The 26,504-nt window shown below is 36.3% G+C and overlaps 1 pseudogene; it reads left to right on the top strand.

The window, feature by feature from the left end:
- Window positions 1–16,931: 16,931 nt before the first annotated feature.
- LOC122167016 lies at window positions 16,932–17,602 on the top strand (annotated as a pseudogene).
- The last annotated feature ends 8,902 nt before the right edge of the window (window positions 17,603–26,504 follow it).

The raw sequence follows: 26,504 nt of genomic DNA, 5'->3' as shown, positions 1-26,504 counted from the left end.
TATTATATAATTTATAGGATGAGGTACTCGGACAAGTTGACAATTTGCGAACTACATTTGTTATTCTAGCTCTACATTTTCAGGCCAGTGAAGCTTCAGATTTCTCAGTTTTATTCATTTGCTTACTGCTCCTCATAATAAGTTTTGTAAAGAGAGCTCATAGACAGACTCTTGTGAGGGTTTTAATGGAGAGGGGTCACTGTACCTACAAAGAAGTTTTCTCCAAAGCTGAGACTGGAACTAGATCTGTGACTAACTGCATTATATTCCAGATGATGAATTTCCATTCATTTCATCTGTTACCTATCCTACAGAATTTAATATTAAATAAATTCAGCTTGAGTGAAGTTATCAATCCTAGTTGTTCTGAGAGTGTACTAAGATTTTCAGTCTACATCTCAACCATTTGGATGAGTCAATATTAAACCCAAAGTCCTACAACTAATGTAGACCAGGAAAACAGTAAAGAAAACTAATGTGATTATTTCCTCTAAATTTCCCAATCACAAATATAACTTTTTTTCTTCTTTTTTTAAGTGTTATTACTCTATGTAATATTTCAATTTAAAAGTCCCATCAGACTGTTCCAATTGAAATGGTCACAGGCTTCTCTGCCTTCTGTATACTTGAAAAATAACAAACAACTGCAAACAGCATTTACAGCCTTTAATTGGTGTCATTAGCAATTCTTATTATTCAGCAGGACAAACAGTGGCCTTATGTTAATAATTCAGTGATGCACATCTGCTTTGAACTCATCAGGCTTAAAGACAAGTAGTAAAATAACTGAGTGAATGACTTAAGTCCATATCTATCATTGAAGGCTGCTTGTAGGGGATTTAGTTTTTGATTTAAAAAGATGACATTGGGGATCATGGTCACAGAAGGGTTAATGCTTCTTTAATAAAGGCAGATCCAGAAATAATGTTAATATACTGAATTGCTAATAGTAACCAACTTTTTTGTTATTTTTTATCTTATTTCTAGCATTAATATCTATAAGTTAGTCTTTGAGGAAAATCAGGATGGTTAAAATTTGTGACAGCAAGTAAGTGCAAACAGGCTGTCGATAACAGTAAGATGTAAGACTGAAGAGTTTGATCCTTTCAGTACTACTGAGCACTAGAATTGTATTGCTCTAATTGTATTACTGTATTAGAATTGTATTATTGTATTTTAGATATCCTAGACCAAAGTTTCGGTCTCAAAAACTTTATTAATTCTACATAACACAGCATCCAATGTAGCTATAGCAAAATGTGAATAAAAAGTAACTGATAAAAACTCTGAAAAACTCCTAGAAATCTTTAAAAAAAAAAAAAAGTTGTTTCACTTCATTGCATTTGTACATGGTATTGGATAAATTATTGCTTAATCATTCATTACAATGTTAACAGAGTGTTAGCTATTGTTCCACATGAAAAATCCATGTTGGAAATCAAGTTCAAATAATTTTTGAGTATTTTATAGTGAAAAGGAAAGATATATTAAGAAGAAATATTTTGTGGTTCTTATATTGCTGATGAAGAAAAACCTTTCTCTGGTTCAGTTAATTTGTAGTGATGTCAGGCCGGAATTTTCAAAGATGCCTGAAAGTTAAATGACTGGCTTCTATTTATTTATTTATTTGTTTGTTTATTTATTTATTTTTTTACCGCTTTCATTTTAATGAAGGAAAGAATGAAAATGATCAGATAGTAAAGTGAGTGTAGAAAAGTGAGTGCAAAATGTTTTTTTTTTTTTTTCTTTTTTACCTCACACATCCACAAATATTTTGCTTACTGAATTAGTACCTGTGGGTTTTTTTTTTTTATTGGTTTTTTTTTTTTTTTAATTAGACATGGTAAACAAACAAACAAAACAAAACAAACAATAAAACAAACAAAAAAAACAAACAAAAAAAACAACAGCTAGTTATACTCCACAGGAGTGCACTCAAAACACCTCACAAAAAGTCATAGTTATCACTATTTTGTAGAAGAAATAAATATGTATTATTTAAATTAACAAAATACCATGACTACTCTGTATTATCCTCTTGTGCACATACCACTTGTAAGGAGAAATTACAGGGAATAAAAGTGCTGGAAGTGATAAAATATAAAAGCACAACACCAAAACTTTGCTGTTGATAGCTTCTTCAGGTATCTATATCCTTGCTAAATGTTGCTCAAAAATGTAATATACGTTTGTTATGAAGTGAATGATTTGTCTGAGTCCCAAAGCAAAATCCAGCTAGCTCTTAGATTTGTGGATCTTAATGATAAAACAAAATCATCCTTGAGGATGGCATCAGGTTGCTTACGTTATGGCTTATGTTTCATTTCAACTCCATATTGACCTACCTTCAACCTAACTTTCTAATTTTAGTTAGAATTCACTGCTACTTTTTGAACAATGACGGATTTTATACTAAATTATTTGGGGGAAAAAAAAAAATATATATAAGAAGAAAAAACTGCTGGAATTTTAGATTCTCTGAGATTTTAAGCTTTTAGAAAATAAAATGCTGCTGATTTTATCAACTTATGACAAAACATACATATTTCAATTTCTGAGATATTACTACCTAATTTTTTGAGGGACAATAATAAATCAATAGGCTTTTAAGATAGATGACTGAAAAGCGTATTCTGTCTTGAAATCATTGATAAAATAAACATCTGTAGATCATTTTGTGTCCAAAATCTTATCCTTCTGGGGCTTGAAACTGCACAAATTGTCCTTGGAGACTAATTTAAAAGCATGACTATGCCTCTACTTTCTACAGTGTTTAATGAAGGAAACAGGATCAATTATGCAGTTTGGCTTTTACTCATCTCACCTTGGCATTAGGCCTATAACAAACAAGCTGAAGGTAAAAGCTTTCTTATCTTAGAATACAATCAATGGAGAAAGATAAATATATATAGAGATCACCAAGGTTCGCTGCTTCAGAGCTCTCCTGGCCAGAAACACAGAGACTGATCAAGAGGTACAGGGGTAAAGCATGAATGTCCGTGCTGCAGTTTACGTCTCAAGCTGCAGAGAATGCCTGGCTCTGTTACTGCTACAGGTGGGCAGCTGGGATACCACCTGTGTGCAGTGTGAACAGGTGGATTATCTGCTCAGCCTGGTGGTAGAGCTAAAGGAGGGAGTAGAAAGGCTGAGGAGCATCTGGGATTGTGGGAAGGGGATTGATTGGTGGAGATGCACACATCCCTACAGGAATGGTGTGCTGGAGATGCTCCTCAAGCAACAGGGGATCATCTGCTGTCTCACAGTCAGGTGGGAAAGGGAGACATCAGAGACAGTGAGGGACGGAAACAAGTCCCTCTTCAGGGCAGCAAGCAGACTGCCCCTCAGCCTGTCGCACCTTCCCATACGCCCTTACATAACAGGCATGAGGCTCTGGATTTGAAGGGACCAGAGGATGTGGATGCTGATGAAGGTCTATCCATACAGGAGAGAATGCCCAAGGTTAGTCAGTCTGCTCCCCATTTTGCTACAGTGTCAGTCAGGAAAAAAAGAAGGGCTGTTGTCATAGGGGACTCCCTTCTAAAGGGAAGCGAGGGTCCAATATGCTGTTCAAACCTGTCCCAGAGGTGTTGTCTGCCTAGTACCCTGGTGAGAGATGTTGCTAGGAACACCACTTGCTTTGTTCAGCCCTCTGATTATTATCCATTACTAGTTTTCTACACTGGAAATGAAAAGCAGACAAAAGAAGTTCTTGGGTGATCGAAAGGGACTTCAGAGCTCTGGAAAGACTGCTGAAGGGATTGGGAGGGCAAATTGTATTCTCCTCTGTCCTCTCAGTTGGTGACTGGGATCCGCACAAAAGGAGGAGAGTGGACATGCTGAATGAATGGCTTTGCGAATGGTGTTGTGCTCAGAGCTGTGGGTACTATGGTTTGGGACACAGCCTAGAGAAAGGGGGAATGCTGACAGTGAATGGGAATGACTGACTAGAAGGGCCACAAATATTCTTGGGAACAAGCTGGTTGGGCTGGTTAGCAGGGCTTTAAACTAGATAGGATGGGGGAAAAGGATGTACGGGGTGACAGAGAAGCATGGAGGAACAGTCTCACCTTGGGAGGTGGTAGCAGAAAACCCCAGGCTTGTCTTGGAGGTATTAGGAAGGGCTCCTCCAAGAAGGCAACAAGGCCAATAGCTAAGATGAAATGCCTCTATAACCAATGAGTGCAGCATGGGAAATAAACAGGAGGAGCTAGAAATCATGGCACAATTGGGAAAGTATGACCTAATTGCCATCATGAAAACATGGTGGGATGAATCCCATGATTAGAATACCCTGATTGACGACTACAGGCTTTCCATCCCCCAGCATTAGAAGTCAAGCAGGGCAGGTGGGCGTCTGGTTGCGCAAGGACCTGCAGCTCAAACTGAAAGAAAAGAGGGAAATGTACTGGAAGTGGAAGCAGGGTTGGATAGCCTGGGAGGAATACAGGACTGTTGTCCTAGTGTGTAAAGATAGGATTAGGAAAGCCAAGGCACAGGTGGAGCTGAACTTGGTGAAGGATGCGAAAGATAAAGAGATTCTACAGGTACATAGGCAGGAGGAGACAGGCCAAGAAGAGTGTTCTTTCTCTGATGAGAGGTACTGGGGAGCTGGCTTCCTCAGACATAGATAAAGCTGAGGTACTGAGTGAGTGCTTTGCCTCAGTCTTCACAGGTGGTCAGGCTTCACATGTCTTCCAGGACCATGAACCTCTAGGTGAGGCTGTGGGGAGTGGTTTCTGTCCCACTGTAACCGTGGAACAAATCTGAATCCTTCTCATGAAATTGAATGTGTATAAGATGATATCTATCGTAAGGTTCTGAAAGAGGTGGCTGCTCTCCATCATATTTGAAAGATCATGACTGCCTGGTGAAGTCCTCAGTGACTGGAAAAAGGGAAACATTATTCCCATTTTTAAGGAAGGAAGAAAGGAAAACTACAGGCCAGTGAGCTTCATCTCTCTGCCTAGGAAGATCATGGAGCAGTTAGAAACTATGTTAAGACACATATGAGATGAGGAGGTGATTTGAGAGAGCCAGCATGGCTTCACGAAGCGCAGATCTTGCCTAACCAATCTGATGGCCTTCTATGATGGAGTGACGGCTTCAGTTAATGGGGGAAGGGTAATAGATGTAATCTACCTGGACTTCTGCAAAGTCTTTGACATGGTCCCTCATCACATCCTTCTTTCTAAATTGGATATGTGTAGATTTGAAGGGTGGACTGTTTGATGGATTAGGAACTGGATGGCTGGATAGATCCAAAGGGTTGTGATCAGTGATTCTGTGTCAGGCTGGAGTTCAGTTACAAGCGGTATCCCACAGGGATCTTGGGATCAGTGCTCTTCAGCTCTTCAGCATCTTCATCAATGACAATGGCATTGAGTGCACCCTCAACAAGTTTGCAGATGACACCAAGTGGAGTGGTGCAGTCAATACACTGGAGGGAAGGGAAGCCACCCAGAGGGACCTGGACAGGCTGGAGAACTGGCCCCATGAAAATCTAATGAGGTTCACTCAATAAGGCCAAGTGCAGGGTGCTGCATTTGCGCTGGGACAATCCCAGGTATTTATACAAACAGAGGGAAGATCTCCTTGGGAGCAGCCCTGTGGAGGAGGACTTGGGGGTCCTGGTGGATTAGAAGCTGAACACGGAATCATAGAATCATAAAATCAAAAGTTGGAAATGACCTGCAAGATCAGCTAGTCCAACCACTCTCCCATGTAGATCCCTCTGAAGGGCCTCCCTACCCTCAGGCAGATTGATGCTCTACCTCCCAGCTTGGTGTCATATGCAAACTTACTGAGGATAATAATGAGCTCAGGATGGCAGTGACAGTAGAGGACAACATTACAATGCCTTCATCATCATCAAATCAGATGTAACTGAATGTAGTGATTTCTTTGTTACCACAGGTGGCACAGACAAGTGTCTGTCACCGCTTTCTTTTTTCTTTTGTTCCCCTTTCTGTTCTACAAAGTTTAACAACTAGTAATCCAGTTGTGTGAGCAGAGACAATCTCTTGATCTGGCTTTGTGTGTTAATTATCAAAGAAGCTAGAAATGATTACTACATCTTTCTTTTAGGAATACTACCACCCACTTACGTAACACAAAGGGTAGTTTCTTCTAGTGGTGACACCTGAGTTTGCAGCTGCCAGTGCAATTTGTGGAAATTTCAAAGTCAAGCATAACATGTCTTTCAAAATAGCATATATTGCATGGGACAACAGGAGATTGGGATGTTAGTGCATGGGTTTGACAGAAGTATCTGTAACAGAAACAAAAATGCTAGAAATGATCGTTGAATGGTTCTGATCATACTTAGCTGTCATATCATGACAAACTACTTTCCATGCACATTGTAATGGGTTCACTTGAGCCCATCATAATCACATTTAAATCTGTAGGGCAGGATTGGTTTCTATTTCAATTTTTGGTAATGGCTTAAAATGTACCCAAACCATTATTGCCAATTTAATCCAATCTTTAAAACTTCAAGACACGTCAGTATAGAGTAAATAATGTATAGAAACAGCCTTTTAAATAAATAATAAAATACTTCAAGCAATTACAAGTTTTATTTTGTCTTCTAACAAAAATGATGAACGACATGAGATTAGCCTGAATTAAAATAATAATAATAATAATAATAATAAATTATTTGAAGGAAATGGTGTGGTTAATGCCATTGCATACACTCAGTAAAACTCTTGAAAACATCTTGATGCTTTGATAAGAGTACTAATTCATTAAAATAAGAATGTCAGGTAATAATATAACTGTTTTAATGAAGTTTTCATAGATAAGCAGCTGAAAAGGATAACTACAAATACACAAATAAACAAACCAAACAAAAAGAGAAAACAAATACATTAAAGCAAAAATGAATATTATTTGAAAACAAAAACATTGTTTTTCATGTAACGTTGAATTACTGAAGAAGTAGTTGATAATTAAGTCCCACAACACAATTAGAAATTGGATATAAACACTAAGATGTTACATTCTGACTGGGGTCTTCCAGTAAATGATTCTTGGTTCTATGCTAGTAAATATTTTATCAGTGAGATGGAATAAAACACAAAATCATTACCAGTTGAATGAAGTTGATGCAAAAGCTAAAGGAATGTTAAATCATGAATAGTGCAGGTCACTGATACACACTGTGCACTGTGTGTAATAATCTAAGGACAGGGATATTGTAAGATGCAGATATGTAATTTTGTCATTACATAAAACAAATCAGCTGATTCAAGATAACTGTCTATGCAAGTAGACTTCCCTTTCAGAAAATCAAGACTGCTTGAATTAGTTTAGCTTGGTAAAAGAGGAATAACCTAACTCAGCTTATTTTGTTTGTTCCAGGTTTATTGTATATAGTGGAACAGACAGTAGAGATCTTCTGACATGCAATAATAGGTTTTTTTGTATGTGTGTGTGTTTGCTCAGCATGACTAATAACAAGTAATATACTTAGGAATAAAAAATGTTTGCAGTATTTAAAAATAGGGAAACATTACAATGAAAAGTAAAAATAGAGATGATAATACTATAAAGCTGATTCATAAAAGGAAAGAAAAAAGTGGAAAGAGAGTGGAATTTTAGAATAGACATTCACATTTTTTATAGTGAGAGTAATTAATTGTTAGAATGAGTCTTAAAGATTTATACTGTAGTCTACTGGAATCTCTAGACTTTTTTTTTTTTTTTTTTCCTCTCAAAGATTATTCTCTTTACAGTGCTATTATTGACTTGAAGCAGAATTAAAAATGTTGTGTCCTGTGCTATGAAGGAGGCTGAATGAAATAAACCTAAAGACATTATCAAACTTTAAAATCTAAGAAAATTCTTTAAGTTCACCAGCATCTTTTTTAGAAATTAAGTATTTAATAAAAATCAGATAGCCAATGAGAAAAACCAACAACAAAACATCACCATTCTCTGAAAGTAGACACAATCATTATAGTCACATAGAGTAATGTAGAGCTTTATCTGCCATTCCAATTAAGTGAAGCTGAAAGTAAATAACAGAGAGAACTGCCTTGAAATGACTTGTTATTTAGTCTCTAGACAAATACAAGATTCATTATAGGGTATTTAATTTTTTATCTGATCCTATCAAAGACAAAAATCCTTCATTTTATGGGTTTTTATTGATAGTAAGGGTGTAAACCACAATTTCATTTGAGAATAAAATCTTTATGGTATTGTTAAGGAATTAAAATTTTCTCTCTCCTTTTTTTTTTTTTTCCTTAAGAATACAGTAAAAATAAGATGTGATGTCATTGTTACTGTATAATTATTACTTTTACATATATTGATTTAATTTTGCATCAGCCAAAATATTTCCTTAGAGAAAAGTGAATAATGAATTAAGACTTGACTTTTAGTCTTAAAAACAAAAAAAAGAAAAAACAAAAAAACAAATCCAAAAACTTTTTGAAAACTCAACTCCAATGGCCACCATGAAATCACACTGATGTACAGATTGCTAAAGTCACAGGTACAAAGTCATCTTTGTTTCCTATAGAAGTGATGGAGAAAAAGATATTTGTTACACTTGGTTTGTTATTTTCAGATGAAGTGAATTAGTCTAAATATGGAAGTTTGTTTTCTGAAGATACAGCTTGCAAGTTCAGATTGAAGCTGGTGCTTGAAAAATAATAATTGTGAAAAAGTCACTTATCTCTCTTTGTTGTGAAAAAATTCTAATTATTGTGTCTCCTAAATCGGTCAGTATATAAGAAGTTTGCAAGCCAGTGAGGCCTTTGTGTCAGTGGTAGTGATCTCAGCTGATCAACCCTTATGCAATAGTTAAAGCACAAAGTTGTATAAGCTTATATAAATGAAACAGAGTGGATAAAATGTCTGTGGCACTCAGCATGGCTGCTTACACTGTGCTTTGGCACTAAACAGGATACTGAGAAAAATTCAGTAGAAGAATTCTGAAATTGTCCAAAATTTCATATCAAATTTTGTGAATTTCCTACTCTGTAGTGAAAATCTTTTTTCTACTGAAAAGCAATCAGAGAAAAAATATTTATTACTATATTTACCTTTTAAGATGTCTCTCTTCCAAAGTGTACTGCAAATTGTGTAAGTATATTTGGAATTAATTTCTATATTTTTCTTATAAAATGAAAGCACAGAATTCTAAATGGTGAACAAAACTTAAAAGTTTTTTTGTCAGTTTTACTATTTTTATTTTTTGGAAAAACAAAAAATGCTTCTAGATCAATACGAGCAAAATGCTGGACAGGTCTATGACAGAATGTCACAAATCAGCAGCCAAGAATGGACTTATGAACCTATAAAACTCAGAGTCTTTGGCTTTGAAGCAACAGTCATCATCATTAATTATTATTATCGCACTCTCTGACATGTTTGAGGGGAAAAAAAAATAGAGACACAAAGGATTTAGTGAGAACCATAGTTGATCAGTTCAATACAAAGGATCTACTCACATTTTTTTATAATTAAAAAAATGTCTGGGGGAAAAAAAATGCAAAAATGGACCTTTTGTTCCAGTTGTTTCTTATCTCATACAAAAATTCTAACAACTTAGCAATTTGTTGTTGTGGTTTGCTTTGTTCTAATTTGTGCAGAAATTAATACATGAAGGGGTTTGTCTTTAGCTAGGACTCTCAGACTGAAACATAGACATAAACCATAGAGAGGATGCAGACTAAAGTCTTTCCACATTTTTGGATTCTTCCTCTTAAAGTTTTGAACAGGCAATATAGTTTAAGGAGTTTGACGTTTGGAGGACATTTTCACAGATATTTCCAAGTATCTTACATATAAAGTCAAACATATCATCTAAAAATTTGCATATTTTAGCCAAAGTAATGCCCATTATCCAAAACTTGACAGTGATAGATCTTTAATAATTTGCTTATTTCAGATTTTTGGTCCTTGAAGTAACTAATCTAAACACTGGATATATAATCTGAATTTGCCATCTGGACTCCCTAGCTAAATCAACAGAATGGTAAGTACCTCTGTAGAACACTTCATCCCCTTCTACAATGCATGTCTCTTTACTTACTATTCTCTGTCTATGCTAGCTAAGGCTGACATTACAAGCATAGATGAAATGACTATTTTTTGTCAGTCTAGATTTTTAGGAGAATTTAATTTCCTTTTACACTTTATTCATATTTTGTTCGTATTACTAGTTTCTAAAAATGATCTAATGTTAGATAAGATTAAATAGATTTTGATATAGGAATGTTGATCAAGCCATTTTTGAAAAGCCCAAGCAAACCCAGACAAAGTAACTCTGACCACTATGCCACAAGTCTGACTAAGTCTGGCTTGAACATCCAGAGTTAGGACAGAGAAAAAGACTGTCTTTTTCTTGCAACTCAATACCACCAATGCATTTATCAGTTTGAAGACCATGAAGTTCATTTGTCAGTATTGGCTGGACTGTCCTACTATGCCCTCCCTATTGTCCAGATTTAGTGAATTCTGACATCCATCTGTTCAGGTCGATAAAAGATAAACTGCATGGGCAACATTTTCCTAGCCATAATGCCATCATAACAGCTGTGAAACAGTGAATCACCTCTTATGGTGCAGATTTTTATGAGTGCAGCCTGCAGTGATGAAAATGTATAATTAATGGTGTTGACTACGTTGAAAAACAGTGTTTTGTAACTGAGAATTTGGCCTTTCAAACAGTATTATTGTGCTCATTGTACCTGTTATAGTTTCAATGGAAATAAATCGGAGGCATTATTTTCAGGGACACATCTATATTTTGCAACCATTATTCTGTAAATCCTGTGTCTCAAAATTCAACTTACTAAATAATTTTGCTATATAATTTTATATAATTTTATAATTCTTATAAAAACAAAAATAAACTTTTCTGGTTTTGTTTGTGTTTGAGTGTGAGTTTGTGCATGCATGCTGTTTTTCATGTCACTGAGGTCGTATTATTTATTTATTTATTTTTAAGGGCAAAAAAATGATAGAAAGTTATACAGTTTGGTATTTCTCAAGATTCCCTCCATTTTGAATAGTCACGTGACTCCACTTAGGTTTATAGTATCTATGTTCATACTGTAGTAAAATCCAAAATATGTTCCTTGCATGTCCATATAGTGTCTGTCTCAGAGCATCAACTTCTTTCTTGCTTTTCAAAGACCACAGTCAGAATTTCTTTGTTTCTCTTCACTGTCTGTGTTGTTTATATACAAATGCTGAGACACCGAGCACGATAACCTCTAACTGAAATTATCAGGAGTCTGTACTAGCAAAATATAATGGAAAAAAAATCCAAATTTCTTAAGCTGAGAGGGACCATAAGTCCAACTCCCGGTTCCGCACAGAACCACCCCAAATTCCAAACCCTGGGTCAGAGACCACTGTCCAAATGTTCCTTGATCTCCAATAGCTTTCCCCGAGGAGCCTGGTTCCAGTACACAAAAACCCTCTGGTGAAGAGCCTTTTCCTAATACTCAACTTGATCCTTCCCAGATGTATTGTCTTTTCGTCACCTTGAGTCTTCAGTGATAAACAAGAAAATTCACAGCTACATCCAACTATGAGCCTATTGCCAATTCTGCAAATATTTTTAAGTGTGTATGCACAGAGATCCTGTGAAATTGCTGAGGAATCTTGTGACATCTGTGCATTGTAGTACATCAGTATCTGCCGTGATGAAGTTCTTTAAGTAGAATATTAAACTCTGATGTCAGTAATGGAGAGCCCCATTCCCAAAAATTTCTGATGATTCTGAATGACTCTTTGTTTAAGGGCTACAGTTTCTCATCAGTAGCTCTTAGCAAATGGCCACTGATGTAATCAAATGGCAAAACCAGACAATCTCTTTTACACATTTTAAAGAAAAATCCCTTGCTCAAGAATATAAAACACTGGCAATTATACATTAGCCCCACATATAGCTTCTTCCTGCAGTTCTATGGGTGGAATGCACTGAGGATTTAGCCTGCACCTACAGAAATATCAACTTCATCAGAGATATATCTTCATGTGTCGTGATTCAATGTATGATAGTGGCCTTATATGTCTATTTAGCTTACAGCAAATTTAAAGTTATAATTCCTAGTGTTATTAGGAGTAAAATAATAGTTAAGTACTTTTCTTATTCTTTTTCTCTCCCTTTCTCTTCTTTGCTGACTGACTATAATAATCCTCCAGAAATGACCTTGACAGTTATTCTTCTATGTTTAAGTACCATTAGCAATTTTTTTTTCTCTTTTTTTTTTTTTTTTTCTTTTTTTTTCCCAGAAAACAAGCCAGTTAGGTAGTTGGCAAAAAATAGTGTCGATAAAAATCTAGTCTTGGCTACTCAGTAAATTGCATTGCACTATCTGCTTGCCAGCTGAGGGTGAAGAACATTGTATATTAAAAGATTTTCATTGTATAATAATGTGAACACCAGCAGCAGTAATTATAAAATCAATAATTTGTAATAAATATGTCCTCCTTATATAATTACTAAATGATTGCAAAACCAATATTACGCACTAGTTAGAATGGAAAATGTTGCTGCTAAAGACTTTCTATATTGCACTTTATTATTCAACTCTTAAACACCCTTGGTCAAATGAAGCATAGCTTCAGTCTCATCAGAATTAAGTTAAATGCTATTGCAATTTGATCTTCTTAAAAAGTATTTGATTCATGGAAAAAACTAATTACCAGATTAAAATGCAACAAAAAGTGACTTAAATATACAGTGGTAAGTACTCTTTATCGTGAGCTGGAAAGAGAATGGAAGATTGTTTCTACCCTGGAAGATGGAAAAGGTTTAGATTTTTTTCTTTCTTTTCCCCATCTTTATTTTCTGACTATTTTGATCCCACAGGAACCCACATAAACCTCAATATCTCATCATCTATATCTGTCTTCACATTTTTCACAGACTTTTTGCCTCAAGTGGCAATTTCTGCTGCACAGATAACTAGGAAACTAGCTTTTAGTAGGATTCCATCTTTCAGTGTACTGGAATTCAGAGAGAGGGACAAATGTTTTATAAATTGTTGGGGCTTTCAGAAGGGTCTAAAAAATTAGCATAAACATAAATACAAAGGAAACAGGACCAAAAGAATTCCAATGTGGTTTCACATGATAGGAATACCTTGTTCAGCTAAATTCTACTCTAAAGAAGTAACTCCTACATACTCAAAGGCATGGAAGTAAGAAGAACACTATCTATTAAGGCACACATTATATTTGTACATCTACATCTGTATCTGTATCTGTGCACAAAGATTCAGAAGATATCGATAGATCACTGAATTTCAATTACAGCCTTCCTTCCATTATTTGAAAAGTCATATGCAGATTTGGCAGTAGGCCCATTGCTAGACCTGAGTCTGAATGTCTTTCTTCTACTCATTCTTTGTGTACGTGTTCATATTGTTTTAACCTTGGACAAAGATTTGTTACCAGTTGCAGCTCCCTACAGCATAGGAGCCTACATCCTAGCTAATTCTCCGAGGTCCATATAGCAGTAATAATTCAGAAAACATAGAAAGTGAGAAAAAAACAGATTTTTTTGTGAAGTTTTATTCTATATATAGTACTGAGATGAGGCCAGATAGATTGAATCTTAAAATTGTTTACTTATTCTGAAAGAGGAATTTAGGGTAACTAACTTGTATGTAGACATGTGCATTATAAATTAATCCCATTCTTTGCTTCTATTTGGATCAAAATGCAATCAGAACTATTTGTATAACAAGGTCTATTTTCTTTGCCCATTCCCAACAGGGGAAGTGTTCCCATCTCACTCCTTCAAATGCTATTCACCTATCTTCTGCAAAGATCTGTTGTTCTTCCTGTGGAAAAACATGTTAAAAATACCATTTCAGCAAGCCAGGTTAGTTTGCAAACATAAATACATGCATTATTTCTGAGCCCAGAGTAGGTAATTATATACAGTAGTGAGCATTACAAGTGACTGAAAATAGGACAATAATGGGTAATACAATTTAATTATTCCAGCTAGGAAACGAGGAAGGAGGGCAGGGGGAGGGAGGGAGAGGGGAGGTTGTAAAAAAGACAACCACTTTCCCCTCCAAGAAAAACAAGAAAAACAAGTTCCTCTTGTCTCTCCTCTTGTCTCCTCTGCTCTCCTCTGCTTTCCTCCCCTCTCCTTTCCTTATCAACAAGATTAAGTGACTTATTTTAACTGGGCAAAGAAGAAGGTGATTGACTTGACTGGTTTCCAATACAATATTGGTTAACTGTATCAGAAGTTTGGAAAGTTCTAAGAATTTGTGAGGTTGCCAAATGGTCAACAAGTTTAATATATTTGGTGTTCTTTTTTTGTTTTTGTTTTTGTTTTTGTTTTTGTTTTTGTTTTTGTTTTTGTTTTTGTTTTTGTTTTTGCTTTACTATTATTATTGTTGTTGTTGTTGTTGTTGTTTTGTTTTTTTTTTTTTTGTTTGTTTGTTTTTCAGTATGTCTGTCCAGTAGGAAAGATTTTATCATTCTAATTCTCATTTAGGGCATGAAGATTTGAAAGGATTAATAAATATTTTCAGGCTTGCTAGTACAGATGAATTGTTTTGAGCATTGTGATTCATCTGAAGTCCAAATTCAAACAGACTCTATGATTCAGAGTTTTTATTATCTGTATATACCAGACCCTGGTTATCTGCATTATCAGTTAAGCTGAATAGCCACAATAAAGTTTGCTATCTGAACCACATGCCATATGACTTACACGAGGCTTTAAGGCATCTGTAGAAAACACAAAGTTAAATCCAACTCTATCGTTTGACCGGCTTCCATTCTTCAAGAGGAAAAAGGAGTAATAAGGGTTAGGCACTGTTACATGGTTAATTCATGTCTTGTGAGGATTTTGTTTGTTCGTTTGTTTGTTTTGTTGATTTGTGTCTGTGCGTGTGTGTATGAGGCTGTGCAAGGCTTTAGAAATAATGACTTATTTCTTTCAAAGTTTCTTAAAACTGCATGCAATACAGACACAGATGTTTCTTTTAATAGTTGACCTAGCATGGGTCCAAATTTCCTCAGAGAAATTGGATGTGAGGGATTTAAAATTGAATTTATCTGGAATCCACATAAACTGTTTCTGCCTAAGTCTTGCAGACACTTGTAACTTCAATATCAAAATAAGTGTCTTTCATCTTTTGAGGTTGTTACATTAATTTTATCTGTGAGGTAGACAATTTTTATGCTAATGATACTTACTGTTACTTCTTGTAAATAAACTTCAACATCTGTTTATAATTATGCTTTGTCTAAGTGCTTTACAATGTGAACAACTTGGAGTAGCAACTATAAAATAATTCAATATTCTAGATTGGAAAGTGTATTTTGGGATTTATAAGAATCTAGATGAAGAAAATGCAAGGTGGTGCAAGAAAATATGACTTTTACTGTGGCAGAAAAATGATTTATTTATTTATTTATTTGTGCACGCGCGCGCGCGCGTGTGTGTGTGTGTCATTAATTATGTTTCATAGTAAACGCAACATTTTTAGGTAGAATCCTATCATTACAGTTCCCAGACTGTTAGGCTGCATCTGTACTCAGATGTTTTAAATCACAGAATCAGAGAATCACAGAAACACCAAGGTTGGAAAAGATCTACAAGATCTTCCAATCCAACCATCCACCTATCACCAACAGTTCTCACTAAATCATGTCTCTCAACACAATGTCCAAACATTCCTTGAACACCTCCAGGCTCAGTGACCCTGGACTATCAGGCAGTCGAGCCCATTCCAGTGCCTGACCACTCTTTCAGAGAAGTAGTATCTCATAACATCCAGCTTAAATCTTCCCTGGAGCTGTTCAAAGCCATTCCCTCAAGTCCTATCACCAGTTACATGAGAGAAGAGGCCAACCCACAGCTCACTACAACCTCCCTCCAGGTAATTATAGAGAGCAACAAGGTCTGCCCTGAACCTCCTCTTCTCCAGACTGAACAATCCCAGCTCCTTCAGCTGCTCCTCGTAAGGCCTATGCTCCAGAACTTTCACCGGCTTTGTTCCTGTTCTCTGAACCCGCTCCAGAGCCTCAATGTCTTTCTTGCAGTGAGGGGCCCAAAACAGGATGCAGTACTCGAGGTGCTGCCTCACGAATGCTGAGCACAAGGAGACAATCACTTCCCTGTTCCTGCTGTTTCTACACAGAAACAGTGTAGAAACATGAGCGTCAACCAATACCTCCAGGTCCATTTCCTCTACACAGCCTTCCAGCCACTCTGCCCCAAGCCTGTAGTGTTGTCTGGGGTTGTTGTGGCCAAAGTGCAGGACCAAGGATTTGACCTTGTTGAACCTCATCCCATTGGGTTCAGCCCAGCAATCCAGACTGTCCAGATCCCTCTGTAGGGCCTCACTAATCCCAGGCAGATCAACACTTCCAGCCAAGTTAGTGTCATTCTACGAACTTACTGAGGGTGCACTCAATGCCCTCGTCCAGGTCACCAATGAAGGCACTGAATAGGACAGGCCCCAGAACCGACCCTTGGGGAACACCACTTGTGACCGGTTGCCAGCTGGATCTAGCTCCATTCATTACCACTCTTTGGACCCGGCCCTCCAGGCAGTTCCTTATCCAGCAAGGGTGTACCTGTCCAAGCCATGGGCTGCCAGTTTCTTCAGGAGAGTGCTGCGGGAGACAGTGTCAAAAGCTTTGCTGAAGTCTAGGTAGACTATATCAACAACCTTTCCCTCGTCTACCAGATGGGTCACTAGATCATAGAAGGAGAACAGGTTGGTCAAGCAGGACCTGCCCTTTGTGAACCCATGCTGGCTAGGCCTGATCCCCTGGTTGTCCTGCACATGCTGCGTGATCTCCCTCAAAACAATGTGCTCCATAGGAGCTGGCTGGGGCAGTATGGCAGGCTGATGTCAGGGCGGGGCTGGCACTGCCTGCTGGTGGAGCGAGGCTGCAGTGGGAGCAGGGCAGATTAAGCAGCAATGGCATTTGTGAAGAGTGGCTGGCTGCTCCAGCAAAGCACTATCTTGAGGCACTGGAAGAAGAACTGGTTTGACCTGTGGTCTAATGGCCATTTAATATTCTATGACAATCAGAATCACCATGATAGAGAAGTTAAAATCCACATGAGAGTCTATTGCATTAACCTCAAAGTGAGAAATAAATATTGAGATTTCCAGCCTCTGGAAGGAAAGCAGAAAGATTGATTACTGCAGATTGTTTGTTGGGATGGTAAGACCATCATTCTCTGTGCAGAAAGTGCAGATGACTGTTTGGCATAGAAAATTGCTCTTCAGGATGCCAGAACAAACATAGGCTACGTGGGATCTGATGTGATGTATGATGAGACAGCAATTTCCTCAGTCCCTCCTCCTTAAACAGCTTATGCTACACCATTACCTGAGTTCTATGGCTATGGCTAGGGTCAGTACAATGGTGCATATCCCACTGTGGCTCTTCATGTCTTCTATGCCTCCAATGGACAAGCCTATGATGTTCCCTACCAGTATCCATACCACAGATCATATGGCCAACTCCCTGCAACGTCATCGTTTGAGAATGTTACTGTGACAGCGAAGGAGATCTTGCACTGGGCATGCTTGCTGAAGCAGTGCCTGGAATGGCTCTCGGGTTGTTATTCTGGGTCTTCTAGATTATTCATTCCTTATCTCTGTAGTTCCAAATCCTCAGTTAAGACTAATTCAATAGCTTCTTTCATGACTTAGGTAAAATATTTGTTTGCCATCATTCTGTAGCAGGATGAGGAAAATGTGGAGAGAATGTTTACTGGAATTATTTAAGAAAAGCCAAACAGGGGTAACTAAAAGCTTCCACAGTATTTCTAGCATAGGTTACATTGTAAAACCAGAATACCATAATAAAATCATAAAATCATTAAAGTTGGAAAAGACCACTGAGATTATCTAGTACAACCATCTACCAATATTGCCCATTAATAATTGCCTATGAATTTGTTCTAGTTTAGTTTTTTTTGCTTTTTGTTGGTTTCTTTTGTTGTTGTTGTTGTTGTTGTTGAGGGGGGAAGGGGGTTTGCTTGTTTGTTTTTTTTTGTTTTGTTTTGTTTTTGTTTGTTTGTGTTAATGTACATTGTTTCAGTATTTTTTTCAGTGTGTGTGAGTTTTTTTGGTCTTGCTTTTTAAGTCATAAGGCATTATCACTGGCTTGCTTTCACATATAAGTTTCCAGTTTGTAGATAATGTAAGTTTTCCCTACTGTGTATACGCAGAATCATAGAATGGGCTGCATTGGAAGGAACCTTAAAACCATCCCAATCTGTCTGCCCTGGGCTGGTTGCCACCCACCAGATCAGGCTGCCCAGGGCTCTGTTCAATCTGAATGAATGCCTCCAGGGATGGGGCACGCAGCTGGGCAGCCAGGGGCAGCAAGTAAAATTTCATTTTGCACGTTAAAGATTTAATGGCAAATATTACTGTACTATTTAATAGCAAGTATTACTGTGATATGAAGATGAAATAGTTATATCTGAGTGAAAACAAAAATTAACATTAAAGAAATTTTCCTGCCTACTCCATTGGCTCCACTTTACAAAGAGTGAAGTGTGATGCATTTGTGAACATACAGAAGAATTATGATCTTTTTGCCATAATCATGAACAACAGAGTTAATATGTGCATGTACAGCATGTCTGATACATCTAGAATGTGTCTGATTTATTGTATGTTCTTTCATATTTTTCTCTGTAATTTTTCCATTATTCAGACCAAGCCTAAATGTACCTCGGTGATGTATACTTATGTATTTTAGAACAACCATGAAGTTTGTCTCTAAATATAAAATGCTAGAATTCTAACCCGTGTATAATCAAGGAATTAAGATCTGATAAAAAATTTCCCTCTGGTTTAAAATGATAACATTCCATGTGGGAAAAATATAATTTATTTCTTTCATATTATCAGTATTGATTTTATTTAAATAGGAAAGAAATGGAATTTTAACAGCAGCTACGTATTGATATTTGCATCAAAGAGAATAAACACAACAACGCTGTGTAGTTTATGTTTAAGGATTGTAGGTAATAGATACAGAAATACAAATGCATAAGGCACATACTGTTATAATACCACCCTCAGAAAAAGATCTATCAAATCTAAAATATTCTCACTTATAGAAGTTCATACGTTTTATGGCCGGAAAAGTATCTGTCTAATCCATTGTAATGGAGGGTGGCCTCTGCATATCACAAGGTATAGATTTCACACAGTGATATCTGTTACCTATCATTCTTCATCTAAAGTAGATTATACATTTCATGTACCAGTAGAGCTAAGTTACCAGTTAGAGCAAAGAAAAATACAGCACTATTTGGATAGCAATGTTTTATCTACTGGGGCACAATAAAAAAAATAACTTTGGAAAAAGTGGCACTGCAGAGAGAGAGGGCTATATTCATGCATAGATCAAATAATATCTAATAAAAAGACAAAACAGTAAGAGAGTAATAGAGCCATCAGAATGTCATTTTACAAGCATGATAATGCTACATTAACTGATTGTGTGTGCTTGTGTGATAAGTTCTGCTATTTGTGTGGTTTAGCTATAAAAGAGATTTGAGAAAGAAATTTCATAATTGCTTAAAAGTCAGCACTTCTCATGCAATGGGATGTTCAGGCTCTGCGTAAGGCAAACATGGTTTCTCCTCTAGAGGCACTGCAAGAGAGGTAGGAGTCAAATAGTGCATGACCCTTGATTCCACCTAACATTAAACACAAGAGCTTACTGTACCCTGTACTATATCTGTTCCCTTTTTTTGAACAGCAGTACTAGACGAATTCTAACAGAAAAAACAGGAGAAAAATTGAATTTTGCTTGACCTTCCCAGTACATAAAGTAGATTAAAGGCTAATTATGAATTTCACTGACCAGAAATATCTAGGCAGCTTAAAAGACAAAATCTCAATTTGAAATAAATGGGAGCCTAATTTCCTTCTTATTTCACCTTTGAACAACAGGTCTTAGCTTTGGACAACTCAGTCAATCTGATTAGACAGTGAAGATATTATGACTCCATATTTTTAAGTATTATTTTAAAAAATGAGTGAAGTTGTGCACAATTTTTGCCCAGTTCTTCATGATAATGTGTAGTCCTTCACCTTTAATTTAGTTTATATTTAAGTACAAATTCTGTTTTTAAAATGTTATTTATTTTTAAATTTCTTATGGTTAAGAATGCTAATCCTGATAAGATCCAAAAGGTCACTTACTTGGAGAGCTTTGTTAGATCTAATTTTTTTAAAAATTTTGGGTGAGAAAATCTTATTTTTGTAATTATATACCTTAAATATTTCTGGTTTTGTTTATTTCTTTGTTTGCTTGGATTTTTTTGTTTTTGTTTTTGTTTTGATTTTGGTTTTGGTTTTTAAACCCAAATTTGAATTACTGTATTATTTTTTTTTCACTATTACTTTTCAAACTATAGCTTCAGAGAAATTCAGAGGAGTAGAAAAGCCTTAATATGTTGCATGACTAGATTTCATTTGTTACGGACTTTCCTGTCTGCAGTCATTTTATTGTGTGGTGCTGTGAAATGCTATATGTTAAGTGATGGAAGCAATAAGAAGTTTGTCAGAAGAAGATACCTTCAGTCGCAGAGAAAAAACCTGGAAGTTAGATCAGAAAGTATATTTTTTTTCTTTTGAATCATCATTGAAGCCGTGTTGTGAGGTTATTTAAAGAGTTGTATCACTGATAAACCTGGGCTTTCTTAAATCTTTAATAATTCTTCAAGGACTTGTTTTACTCACTGGGCAGAAGAACTGTTGTTTTTGATATCTAAGCATCATTGCCTGAAGCTGAGAAAAAAAAAAATATATGTATAGTAACATTTCCAGTTCTCCAGGGTTGGAAAAACTTCAGAGACACTCTTAGGTCAGAATCAATAATCTGTGATTTATTTTTCTATCATACATCATAAATTAATAATAGCTAACATGAATAGCTGGATCAGTCTGCCCCTAAAACTTCTGTATTTAGTCTAAACCAGTAGTCTACTCTTCCTTATTAAACACTGGAAAAGTAATCAACTCAAAAGAAGGTATCTTTTTGGCACTGATTTTACCTTTCCTTAAATGTCTCTCTTGTTTTATAATCAGAGAAAAGTTAGATTATCTAAGATTCATTTTTTCTATCTTTTTCTATTATTTAGTATTAGGTAACAAGCATTCCACCTTAACAATAAATAAATTAACAATAAATAAATAACAACAGCAACAACAACAACAACAATAATAATAATAATAAAATATAACAAAAAATAAAATAACACTTTTCCTGTAAAATAATCCTGCAGTAATCTGGACACTTCAAATAATGATAACAATAGTAATAATCCAGTTTAGTTACAGTTTTTTTAAAGAAAATCTTAGAAGACAATAAAATGCACATTTTAAAAGTGAGTAACATGAGTGAGAATGTTTTTAACAGATATAATTGCATACAGTTACACATTTAAAAAAATTCTTAAAAACATAGAAATCTAAGAGTCACCCTCAGACCTGTATTTATCAACTATCCATAGGCCTGTCAAAGCATAATTCATCAGTGTGCTGAGAATTTCTGAGATATAATATATAATTGCCATGGACATAACTACAGACCCCAGTTATTCTCCCTCCTTTAACCTTTTCCTAGATTTTTGTGATTGTTTTAGTAATAAAAATAAAAATAAAAATAAAAAAAATAAAAAAATAGAATGCATAGAAAGTCTATGGCTTTGTTTAGGCATTCTGACAAATGTTCGTAGAGGTATTTTCTCCTTACACTTCTCCTTAATCCTGAGCAGGCCATGTAGAAAGGGAGAAATATCTGCTTTCTCATTTGTTCACATGATCAACAAGGAAAAAATTATTTTTAGCCTGACTTTCAGGAGGACATTAAACCTTTTATAAAGATGAAGTTCTTGTACACAGTGCATGAATACGCTTAATAAAAGCAGATTACTGCCAATTTTCAGTCATAATTTAGGGTATATGAAACCATATTTTGCTTTAGCACAAAAGGGACAAAACATTTATCAGTTCCCTACCTTTTCCTAGCTTGATGTACACCCATGTTAGTCTCAGTTTGTAGATGAAAGCAACTCTGCCTCTTTCTAAATAATAAAATGCAAGAAACATATAGATCTCCCAAATCACTATTAAGATTCTTCAAGCATGTTATAATGTAGGTTAGAAAATAATAATAGTAATTAAAAAAGAAACAAAGAAAGAAAAGCCATTATTTTATATGGTGACAGTTTTAATATACTTGCTGGGAACATAAAGCTGTATAGGGTGTTGGGGAGTGAATGTCTAAGCCAAAAGTGGATATGCCTGAGAATTTAAAAGACAATAGCATTTTTTCTAAAGACCTGTGGGATATGCTATCATGTTTTGAAGTAATTGTGAATGCATCTTTAATTCCTGAACACTATTCTTAATCTGTGATGATACTGTGATCCAGTATCGATCTATTCTCTGTTGTCAATTGAGAGACATATGAGCTCCATAGAAACTGATTTGTTGCACTTTTAAGATAGATGTTTATTACAGGTAGAAGCAATTTCCCTGTAAAGAGGCCAAATGTCTTTTGATTTATCTTGTAATCTTATATGAATAGCCAGGTATTAAGAGTATGATTAGGGGTCTAGGCACAAATGTCAGATGATAGTGTAGACTTTCCATATCTCAGATACGTGGAAAAGAATTCTAGGAGGCAGGAAATATGATAGTACCTAGACAGTAACTAGAAGTAAGACAGAGGATTTTGAGCTAACTAAACTTAAGAAGCAAACAAACAAACTCTTAAGTAAGGAAACCATACAACTCTGAGGGAAAAATCTATGAAATCTGCTCTAAGGTGAATTCATCATGAGATTTGAACACTTTGATCACCAGAAGTACCTTCCAACAGCCTGTGATTCTTGGTTAACTGAATACTGTTGCGAAGTTCAGATGCATCTTCTGACTTTACATTTTGGTGCTTACTTGAACTGCATGTTTAAGCTTCCTTTATACTCAACCATAATCCAGTTAACAAAATTAACTGAGTCTGAAGAAGCACTTATCTATCTGATAACAAGTATGTTTGAGCTGATCTGTGCAGAGCTTCCATGGAGAAATTAAATGATCAAATCTGCATGAGCTAAACTACACATTTCACTTTTGCTTCCTGTTAAGCATAAATAAATAAATAAATAAATATTTAAAAAATTGGAACTCAAAAAGGTAATTTTCATTACTCTAAAAATTCAAAATAAGGGAAATGGTCATTACTGCATTTTTAAAACCCTTTGGACTTTTTTTTGGAGATTTTTTCTAGTTTTCAATCATTAAGGAAGAGTCATCCATTTAAAATTAATATATCTGTGATAAAAATAAAGGGCCTAAAAATTCTGGATACAGAAAAGCACAGTTTAGCTTTCCAAAATTTCCACTAAACATAGAAGAACAACTTCTTTACTTTGTTGTTGTTGTTGTTGTTGTTGTTGTTGTTTGTTTTTGTTTTGTTTTGTTAGGGAAATAACAATTGGTTACTGAAAAGTAGAAAAAAATATCACATACCAAATTGCAATTTATTCCAAAGATATCCCTCTAACAACTTTCCATTAAATTAATTTTCTTTTAGCCATATTTTTAAGTATTGTTGATTAGTATTAGAATTCATTAAAAGCAATGAGGATATACCTGATACTAAAAATACCAGTAAAATTCTCTTCTCTCTTTGCTGGGGAGTTGACTTTCTCTTGAATGCTGAAAAATATTTCTACTTGAAAATTGAATTATAAGGCAAAAGTCTCTTAAAACAATTATTAAATTGCTTCCATATATATATTTTTAAAAATATCGTCACAGAGTCACAGAATTGTAGGGGCTGGAAGGGATCTATAGAGATCATCAAGTCCAGCCCCCCAAGCAAATCAGGCCCCCTGCAGCAGGCTACACAGGTGGGTGTCCCGGCAGGTCTTGAATACTTCCAGAGAAAGAGAATTCACAACCTCCCTGTGTAGCCTGTTCCAGTGCTCCATCACCCTTACTGGGAAGAAGTTCCTTACATATTGGCATCAAACTTCCTATGCTCCAGCCTATGGCCATTTCCCCTTGTCCTGTCCCCACAGAACACTGAAAAGAAGTTGGCCTCATCCCTTTGACTACTACGCTTAAGATACTTATAATCAAATATTAATCAAAGAGTCTTCTTTTCTCAAGCCTGAACAGACCCAGGTCACTCAGATCTTGCTGAATGGTAGCACAGCCTTCAGGTGCGTCAGCCACTCCTCCCAGCTTTATATCATTGGAGTACTTACTAAGAGTAAACACTATATCTTCATCCAGGTTGTCAATAAAAATATTGAACAAGTCCAGACCCAACACTGATCCCTGGAGAACATTGCTAGTCAATGTCTCCAACCAGTCTCTGCATCACCAGTCACAACCCTCTGAGCTTGACCAGTCAGCCAGTTCTCAATCCACCTCACTGTCCACTCATCTATCCTACACTTTCTCAGCTTCAATATCCAGATGTCATGAGAGACAGTGTAAAAAGCCTTGCTGAAGTCAAGGTAGATGACATCTACTTCTCTCCTCCCATCTATCGAGTTGGTAATGCCATCACAGAAGGCTACGAGGTTGGTCAAGCATGATTTTCTCTTGCTGAATCCATACTGACTATTCCTGATGACCTTCTTCTCTTCCAATTGCTTGGAGATGGCATCTAGGACAAGCTGTTCCATCACCTTTCCAGAGGTGAGACTGACTGGCCTGTAGTTTCCCAGACCCTTCTTCTTGCCTTTTTTGAAGACCAGAGAGAGATTGGCTATCCCCCAGTATTCAGGCACCATTCCTGTTCTCCAGATCCTGTCAAAGATGATAGAGTGGTTCAGCAATCACCTCTGCCAGCTCCCTCAGCATGTGTAGATGTATCCCATCAGGGCCCATGAATCTGTGCACACTGATCCTACCCAGATGCTCCTGGACGACCCCCTCCTCAACCAGAGGGAAGTTCAGCATTTCTCGGACTCTTTCCTCTAGAGTCCAGGAGTCCCGAGAGTGAGTCTTTGAAGTGAAGATCAAAGCAAAGAAGGAGTTCAGAATTTCCACCTTCTCAGCATCTCCCATTACCAGGACACATCCCTTGTTTAGCAGGGGACCACGTTATTCCTAGTCTTCCTTTTACTGTTAACATGAAAAACACCCTTCTTATTATCCTTTTTCTCCCTTGCCAGTTTCAGCTCCATGTGGGCTTTAGCCTTCCTTGTCACCTCCTTGCAGGCCCTGACAACACTCCTACACTTCCTCCAAGAGTATAGGCCCTTTTTCCTCATTTCATAAACCTTCTTCTTTCCTTTGATCTTATCCATGAGCTCCCTGCTCATCCATACAGGTCTCCTGCCTCCCTTTCCCAATTTCATACTCTAAATATGCACCAATCTTGAGTTTGGGGAAGTGCTGTTTAGATGTTGCCCAGCTTTCCTGCGCCCCCTTACCTTTAAGCATTCTAGCCCATGAGATACCTCCAAGTAAGTGAAGGAAAAGTTCAAAGTCGCTCTCTGAAAATCCAGAGTACCAATTCTACTTTTTGCTTTACTTTTTCCACACAAAGTCTTGAACTCCACCTTCTCATGATTGCTACCTCCCAAGCTGCCCCTAACCTTCACATCCCTAGCATGACTATCCCTGCTGGAAAAAAACAAAGTCCAGAAGCCCCCCCTCCCACTTTGTTGGCCTCTCACACCATTGTCAGAAAAATATCTTCAATGCATTGCAGGAACTGATATCTGGATGATTATGATGATCTGTTGCTGTCATGATGTACATTTTGAAATATTCATATGAAAATTGATATTACAAAGAAAATAAGGAAGCCTTAAAAGGACTGATAAATCGTCCTTTCTGTTCAGCATATATTTACAGATTATTATTATATATATATTACAATTGTCCAATGCTTTTGTTTATTTAGAATAGCCTTGTAGATTTTTCATAAGTAAACACTCATGTATTAGTGTGAGTGGGAGGGATTTTATACTGACTATGACAAGTATAGGATCTTCAAGTGGCTGCCATTATAGTTATTCCAGTCTCATCCAGTTTGAAAAGAAATGTAACTGTGCTTTTGAAGTTTTGTATATAACAAAAACAGAATAGAAGGGACAGCTGAAAATTTGGGTGATAAGGCCTGTTTGTACCAGAAGAAATGCAAGGAGACATAAATTTCAATATAAAGATTTACTGTTATCTATTGTAATCCATCCTTCCCATTGCTGGTGGGAATCTGTGGCAAACATGGACAAGATAAAGTGATGATGGGTATGATGCAAGGTAATGGTGCAGATTGGAAATAACTGGATTGGAAATAACTGGAAATAATAATCAGAAAGATGAGAACTTTGTCTATGGATCACGGTGCTTCTAGAAGATTTTGTTCCTCAGCTTACATAAAGGTTTTGAAAACTTTACAGTGCTCCTTTAAAATACAAACACTATTTTGAACAGGAAAAAAAGAAAAAGAAAAAGGAAAAGAAAAAGAAAAAGAAAAAG

This window comes from Centrocercus urophasianus, unplaced genomic scaffold (assembly GCF_019232065.1).
Source record: "Centrocercus urophasianus isolate 14NV4802_14NV808 unplaced genomic scaffold, USGS_Curo_1.0 seq_35, whole genome shotgun sequence".
NCBI classification, from domain to species: domain Eukaryota; kingdom Metazoa; phylum Chordata; class Aves; order Galliformes; family Phasianidae; genus Centrocercus; species Centrocercus urophasianus.
This window is presented reverse-complemented; position numbering and strand designations above follow the sequence as displayed.